At 46.0% G+C, this 8,604-nt stretch overlaps 1 long non-coding RNA gene across 1 annotated transcript; it reads left to right on the top strand.

The window, feature by feature from the left end:
* Window positions 1-446: 446 nt before the first annotated feature.
* Window positions 447-7,928, top strand: LOC140720343 (uncharacterized). Its single transcript, XR_012097166.1, has 3 exons — window positions 447-579; window positions 1,544-1,711; window positions 7,599-7,928. It is a non-coding gene; the product is annotated as an uncharacterized lncRNA (long non-coding RNA).
* The last annotated feature ends 676 nt before the right edge of the window (window positions 7,929-8,604 follow it).

The following is an 8,604-nucleotide window of genomic DNA, read 5'->3' as shown; positions in this document are numbered from 1 at the left end:
TCTGGTCGCCCCCATTCTCGGAAGGATGTCGGGGCTTTGGAGAGGGCGGGGAAGAGGTTTACCAGGACACTGCCTGGATTAGAGGGCATGAGCTATAACGAGAGGCTGGACAAACTTGTGTTGTTTTCTCCAGAGCGGTGCAGGCTGGGGTGAGACTGGATGGATGTTTTTCAGATTACGAGAGGAGTAGACCGAGTGGACAGACAATATATTTTTCCTGGGGGTTGAAATGTCTGATACATTTAAGGTGAGAGGAGATGTGAGCGGCAAGTTTGCTTCTTTCCACAGAGTGGTGGGTAACTGGACATCTGGCTGGGGGTCACGTGATCCAGTTAACACACCCCCCCCCCCCCCCCATTAAACCGCAGGAGGGCAACATCGCGCAACCGTTTCTGAGGCCCCGCCCTCCTGATGACGTAACACACAATTCGCGCATGCTCACTGTCTCCGGGTGTGTGCTGTTTTCCCTAACGCTCAGTGCTGAAGTCTGCGGGATCGAGAAAGGCTTCGCGTCTCCTATATTGGGGAGCCGGGGATCCCGATTACTGTCTCCAGGCTGAAGATATCACTTTTCTATTTGTGAGTATTGAGACCGATCCCGAGCGGGGAGATCCGATGTTGGCCGTGAGCCCCGAACTGAGGGCCAGTTACTCATTTATTTTCCAGTTAAATGGGCTCGGCATAAATGTGTCGACTTCACTTAATCTGCATTGAACGACTCAAACCAGGAGTCCAGGCTGTCTATTTCCGCAGGGTTGAAATGGGAGACCCACGAACAGGTCACGTAAGGCTGTGTGCCGGAGATCTCCCCCGCCCTCCGCTTTGTGACGCAAGATCACGTGGCGTGTTGATAACAAGGTTGACATGAATAATATCAGGAACGATCGGCTTTATGTATGAGGAGCATTTGATGGCTCCGGACCTGTGCTCGATGGAGTTCAGAGGGACGGTGGGGGGATGTGGGGCGGATGTATGGTTAGGTAAGCCTACCGAATGCTGAAAAGCCTGGATACAGTGGACATGGAGAGGTGTTTATATTAAACGGAGAGTCTGTGATCTAACAGCACTGTTTCAGAATACAAATGCTTCCTGTTAAAATTCAGTTGAGAAAAATCTTTTGGCCAAAAGGTGTCTGAAGTGTGGAATTTGTTGCCGCAGAGTTTGGTTGAGGCTGCCGTTTGGATATATTTATGACGGAGATTAATACATTCAAGATTGCTAAGTAGCTACAGGGTTACAGGAGGAAGGCAGGAATATGGTGTCGGAATAAAAATCAGCCATGGTTGAATGGTGGAGCAGATCAGATGGATTGAATCATCTGATTCTGTTGCTTATGTCTTACCATGACTGAATGATGGCTCCTTCTTATCCCATATCGTTTTGTGACATGTGTGGGACAATAAACGATTGTTCATTGAGATCATTACTGTATGTTTGCCTTCAATATTTAAATTTCAGTGAATTTTGTTCTTAATAACATTAAGCAGAAATGTTTGGTTCTCTTTTTTGTTGTTAATTTGCGTCATTATCTTTCAATTTAAAGTTAGACCTGCAGTGAGAGATTTATTGGAAGAAAAACCCCAACTGGAAGCAAACCACGACTGAAGACGAGGGAACAGCAACAAGTGAACCAACCCGTGGATTGTGAGCATCAACTGGAGAGAACTCAACTGGCTTGGAGATTCCAGTGATTCAGTCAGGAGAAAGTTTGGTGAGTCTCATTTACTGTTCTTTAGACATTACATACCTGTACAAAGGAAGGTAGGAAATAGCTGGGGTGAGACTGAACATGCCCAGAAGAACCAGTTATGCCTCTGTCAGACCCAGTTGCAATCACTCCAGGTCTGGTAATGTGCATCCAGCAGCCCAGCCCTTTGAAACCACTCCCATTATGTGGAAGTCGAATCCGGATAAAGTCACTCAGAGACCGTATAAGTACAAACTCTTTATTCCAAGCATCGGGCTTACTCAGTTAGTCGCTCAAAAAGGAACAGTTGATGACTGTTCCCGCCCAATCCACTAACTGACTAACAATTCCCCTTACACCACAGATATATCCGTCCAGATACTCCCCACACAAGACAGGCTGGAGCCAAAGTTATTTACTACATGACAAGCTGGAGCCCCTAAAGACAGATTACAAAACAGTCATAATGGCTTACACACACAGAACAGACCGAAGCTATCCTATCTCTAGATGTGAATGCGCAAGGAGATAAGCATCTTGAAACCCTAGCTAGCTACCCGCAAGAAGAAATATGGCTCAGCATGGCTTAGAACATCTGTTGATTATCAGCAGTTTCTTTCAGAAAAACAGGCTGCTATTTTTTAACAAAGTGTTAACCCTTTTACACATTTTATCATTCCCTCCTTTTGATCATTACATAATCAACAAAGCAGTAATTTTTGCAGGGAAAGCAAACAAGTACTACATTGACTTAACAGTGGGGAAAAAACAGCGTACAACAGTATTTATAACAATGTTATGGACAATTATTAGGCCATAATGCAATATCCTGCTCCATGTATTACTGAACTGACCTACAAAGACCACCATTTTAACCCTTCAGTGAACCGGTGTAAATCCTGCCTTACTTTCTAGATGCTGTCAGTCTCCTTGGCAGTGTACTTGGAGAGGGATGTAGACTCATCAGGGATATAGGTGCAGCATTCTGTGTCAATAATACCACAGGTTCCCCCTTTCTCAGCTAGGATAAAATCTAAAGCCATACAATTCTGCATGACTGTTTGCCAGATTGCAATCATTTCAGTAGATATTTCTGTTACTTGGGCCTGTGTTTCTGTCAGGGCCCCTGCAGTATTGTGCCCAGCTCCTCAAGTGCTGTAGGTAACTTGGTTATCTCTCGTGAATTCCTGGCTACTCCATAGGAGAGAAAAGCGATTATCCAAAAGCACTCAATCTGTTATTCCTCTCCGCTGCTGGGCACCTTGCAAGTAAGACCAGGATGCATGTTTCCCAGTGTAGGAAGTTCCATTTGATGGGAACTTGAGATACCATCCCTCAAAACACTGACAGTCACAGTCATCTCTGACTGGACCACAGTTACTCACCTCACTTCCCCGAGTGTCGTTTGAGAAAGCCCAGGCTGAGAGTTCCTCACGCTGGTTGAGCGGGATTACTGACATTGGAATCATAGTTTTATCATGCTGTGGAATTGCAGCACAAACCCAGCAGGCCCCTAGTTCTGCCTGTTTGGCATAGGTGTGACAGAGAGACAGAAAGGTGTTAACATGGGAGCCCACGGATGTTGTTTGAGCAATAAGACAAAACACAAAGACCACTATCAACGAATACATTTTCCTTAAGTCCAAGAGAGCCCTTCTACTCAGTTCCTTCTGTAACACATTTTCAGTCTGTTCAATGTATCCATCGAGATTGCCCCTTCGGTTTCACAGCTGTGAGAGTGGTCAGTAACACCTGATATGTTCCTCTCCACTGAGGTCAGAGTTTCCCTCAATCCCAGTTCTGGATTAGGACAAAATTCCCATGTTTTGTGGTGGGATAGTCACTCCTCTCTGTGGGGTGGTTCTCTTCCTTGTAAGCCTGTCGTACCTGTGAATGTAATGCTTGGAAATTTTTGGTTAGTTGGCATACATATTTCCCAATCTCTTCCCTTCGGGTATGCATATCCAATTTTGCTGGTAGACTTTCTGGGAGCAATGGTACACAAGGTCTTAGTCCCCAGGGTGTCTTCATGGGCCGTCCAGAAATGATTTCAGCTGGTGACAACCCTGTTTTCCCCTGTGGGGTAACCCTCATGTGGAATCGGGCCAATGGTCGGACCTTCAACCAAGTGAGTCCAGTCTCCGCTGTTAGTCTGGCCAGTTTACTCTTCAGAATGCCATTGACTCTTTCCACTCTGCCAGCGGCCCGTGGGTGGTGTACACAATGGAATTGTTGCTTGATAGCTAGTTTGTTACGTACCCCTTTGTTTACTTTCACCACAAAGTGTGGGCCATTGTGAGAGCTCAGCTTCTTTGGCAGGCCGTACATGAGAATTATTTCCCATAATAATAACTTCACAACAGACATAGCAGTATTATTTGTAGTTGCAATAGCTTCAATCCATCTACTAAACACATCGATAATAACTAAGCAGTATCTATAGCAATGTACTCTAGGCAATTCAATAAAATCAACTTGTAGACACAAAAAGGGTCCACCTGGCAAGGAGTCTTACCCGGTGTGCAGGGTACAGGTTACCAACTATTCCCTCCTTTCCCAGGTGTGTTAAATCATGTATATGATTGACCAATATTGGTAAAAACTGTGTAGGAACACAAACCTGTCCCGCTGGGTGATCCAAAAAGCTAGGTTGGGTTCTTTCTGGCACCCCATCTGGGACCACAATTTGCGCTCCTCCTCAGAGACGTCCCCCTGAAAAGTACATACCTCCCTCATGTCTGGCAAACCTGTTCTGCATAAGTCACGGAAGGTTGCTTGACAGGAACCCGAGGGGACTACAACTACCGAGGATTGTGCCGCACTTTTCGCTGTCTCATCCACTAAAGAATTGCATTTAGTGACTCAGTCGACATGTGGGTGTGGGCTGCTCATTTAATAATAGCCAAAACTCGATGAGGCTGTAGAGCACTGTGTAGGTTGTTTACAAAGGTGGCAGTACTAATGAGGTGGCCAGAAGAAGTCAGGAATCCCCATGTTCCCAGAGAGCCCCGTAGTCATGTACAATTCCAAATGCATAACGGGAGTCTGTGTAAATGTTCCCACTTTAGTCTGTTGCTGGGATACAGGCACGAGTCGGAGCAAACAGCTCAGCCTTCTGGGTGGAGACAGCTGCTTCAAAAGAGGCCTGTTCAATTACTTCACTGTCCGTCACTATCGCATAGTCAGGATATCGTTTTCCTGATGGATCCACAAAAGAGCTTCCATCCTCAAGAAACGTTACCTCAGGCTAGAGGGGGTATTGTGGAATGGATGGGAGAGTCTGTCCTCCTTTCATGGTGATCTGGATGGGGGGCAGTTGGTGCAGTCAACTTCATTGCCTGAAATTGAGCAGAGATTGTGTGCAATGTCTTGGGTTCAATCAATATTAAAAGAGAGTCTTACCAGATGTCCTGTCTTCACCTCAAAGTCCTTCCAGTATCAGAGCTGGCCCGCGGCCAAGTCTTGCCAGTCTCCCTTGGTGCTGGAGGCTTGTTTCGACAGGATGTAGGCAATGAACTCTAGGCTCTTTGACTTGAACCCAGGTCAAACCCTAATGGTGGTATGGGGAGCCGCCAGTCCTGTCTGTCACCAAAGGAAATCCGGAACTTCGGCCCGTAATGCACTGCCCTCTTTTCCTTAATCCTGTCCAATCACCATGACTGGGAACTTCTCTCGCTCGAGGCGTGCATAATATTGGCTTTCCTCAATGAGCACCCCGTAGGGTCATAGCACAGAGTCACATAAGAGTCGGGCACTGGCGGAAGGGGTTCAAACGTGGTGGAGTCCAGATTAAGTGCCCACCACTGGGGGTTCAGAAACTGGGGAAGCTGTCGGTTGTTCACTAGTCCCAGGGTGACACCCTTATCTGTGTCTCCACTCCTCCTGTCCTCCACAATCAGCTCCTTTGTTTTTGTGATAATGAGGGAGAGGTTGTTTTCTTGACACCAGTCAGATGTTGTTCAGACCTCAGACAGAGTCAGCAATCAAATGGTTGAGCATGGTGCGATGAATGTGCTGAGCTGTGTATATCACAATGCAAGAAGCATCGTAGGAAATCCAGATGAGCTCAGGACAGGGAATTATGATATTGTAGACATTATTGGGACGTGGTTGCACCCAATAGTCTGAGGGAGTTAGAGGAACAAATTTGTAGATAGATTGCAGACCATGCCAAGGAACAAAAGTTATTCAGTAAGTAATTTTAACTTTCCATATATTGACTGGGACTCCCATACTGTAAAAGGACTAGATGGGGTAGAGTTTGTCAAATGTGCCCTTAATTGGTACGTAAAATTCCCAATGTAGAAGTGTGCAATAAGCTGTTAGGCAATGATCAGGGCTGGTGACAGAAATTAGTGATCATAATGCCATGAAATTCAAAATAAAGATGAAAAAGAGAGGTCTGGACCATGGGTTGAGATTCTATATTGGAGAGAGGTCAATTTTGATGGTATCAGAAAGGATCTGACAAGTGTGGATTGGAACAGGCTGTTTTCTGACAACGGAGTACTTTGTAAGTGGGAGACCTTCAGAAGTGAGATTTTGAGGGTATAGTGTTTGTATGTGCCTAACAATGTAAAAGTTGAAACGTAACTGGTGCAGCGAACCTTGGCTTTCTGGAGATATTGAATCCCCGGATATTTTCTTCCTTTAAAAGCCTCAGACTTTTGGGTGCTACCAAGACTCATTAATCATCATCCATGCCCTGAGCTCATCTGAACATTTTCTTTCATCGTCTTCTGTTGGTTTCTAGCTTCCCAATAGCTTTTGCTGTTTTGTTTGCCCTCTCTTTGGCTTTTATGTTGGCTTAAGCTTCTCAATTCAACCATGGTTGTGTCCTCCTGCCTTTCCAATGCTTTCACTTCTTTGGGATGTGTCAATCACTCAGCTCCCGAATTGCTCCCAGAAACTCCAGCCATTGCTGCTCCGTTGTTACTCCAACTTTTCCCTTCCAAACAAGTTTGTCCAGCTTCTCTGTCATAGAATCATGGAGATGTTCAATATGGAAACAGGCTGTTTGGCCCATCTAGTCAATGCCAAAAAAAAAACATTTAAGCTGTCTATTGCAACTACCTGCACCGAGACCATCGCCCACCATACACCTCCCATCCAGGCTTCCATCAAAACCTCTTTGAAATGGTGAAACAGAGCTCATATTCACCACTTGTGCTGACATGTCATTCCACACTCTCATGACCATTTCAGTAAAGAGCTTTTCCAAATGTTCTTGTTAAATTTTCACCTTCCCCACTTACCCATGACTCTGGTTGACATCCCACCCAACCTCAGTGGAAAAAGCAGCTTGCATTTATCCTATCTATACTCTCATAATCTTGTATACTTCTAACAAATCCTCAAAGCAATGTATAATTTCCTTGTTTATGTTTAGAGCCTTTTTTAGGTGTATAGGATGATGAGGGGCATTGATCATGTGGATATCCAGAGGTTTATTCCCAGGGCTGAAATGGCTAACACGAGGGGACATAGTTTTATGGTGCTTGGAAATAGATACCGAGGGGATGTCAGGGGTAAGAATTTTACCCAGAGAGTGGTGGGTGCATGGAATGCACTGCAGGCTATTTGTGTGAGAGTATTTCAGTTACTGTGGGGCCAGGAGCCCGTGCTGCTCAGTGGGAAGAGGGACCAATACCAATGGCGAGAATCAAACTGAGCCAGGTCACAGATTGGAGATGACAGAGATGCCCCATTCTTATAGAGACAGGAAGAGCATCAGAGAGTTTGATGGTCATTCCAGATACCAGCACTGTGCCCAGTTAGATGATTTCTCTCTCCAACTTGGGTTGAACTTCACTGTAACAGTGTGTTGCCAGATCACACCTTGACAACTCAAGTGATCTCATATGAAAAGTTGCCCTACACACATTGATGGATTTTGTAAATCTTCTTACAGGCTAAAAACAAGGAATTTATCTACGGGAATCTCGAGCACAACATGCCAATTTTGCTGTCTCTGTCCAGATATTTAATAAGTGGAGCAAGGGATTCACTCGATCATCCTTCATGCTTAGACGGTGAGGAGGGATTCATTTGGTCATCTGACCGACTGGCACAGTGGTCATTTTACACAGGGGAGAGGCCGTTCATCTGCTCAGACTGTGGGAATGGATTCAGTGGGTCTTCTCAACTGAATGTACATCAGCAAGTTCACACTGGACAAGGCCATTCACCTGTTCTGTGGGTGAGAAGGGATTCAGTTGTCTTCCCACCTGTGGACACACCAGTCAGTTCACACTGGGCAGAGACTGGTCATCTGCTGAAGTTGTGGGGCAGGATTCACTCGGTCTTCTGACCTGATGGCTCACCAGCAAGTTCACACTGGGCAGAGGCCGTTCACCTGTTCGGAATGTGGGAAGGGATTCACCTACTCATCCCAACTGAAGATACATCAGCGAGTTCACACTGGGGAGAGGCCATTCACCTGCTCAGACTGTGGGAAGGGATTCACACAATTAGCTGGCCTACAAGCACACCAGTCTGTTCACACTGGGGAGAAGCCGTTCACCTGCTCAGACTGTGGGAAGGGATTCACTTCGTCATCTCAACTGAAGGTACATCAGCGAGTTCACACTGGGGAGAGGCCGTTCAACTGCTCAGACTGTGGGAAAGGATTCACACAGTTAGCTAACCTACAAGCACACCAGTCAGTTCACACTGGAGAGTGGCCGTTCACCTGCTTAGAATGTGGGAAGGGGTTCATTCGGTCATCTCAACTGAAGGTACACCAGTCAGTTCACTCTGGAGAGAGGCCATTCACCTGCTCAAACTGTGGGAAGGGATTCACTTTGTCATCTCAACTGAAGGTACATCAGCGAGTTCACACTGGAGAGAAGCCATTCACCTGCTCAGACTGTGGGAAGGGATTCACACAGTTATCTGGCCTGCAAGCACACCAGTCA

This window comes from Hemitrygon akajei, unplaced genomic scaffold (genome assembly GCF_048418815.1).
Source record: "Hemitrygon akajei unplaced genomic scaffold, sHemAka1.3 Scf000041, whole genome shotgun sequence".
Taxonomy (NCBI): Eukaryota; Metazoa; Chordata; class Chondrichthyes; order Myliobatiformes; family Dasyatidae; genus Hemitrygon; species Hemitrygon akajei.
The sequence above is the reverse complement of the archived record's forward strand: the minus strand, read 5'-3'. Positions and strand labels throughout refer to the sequence as shown.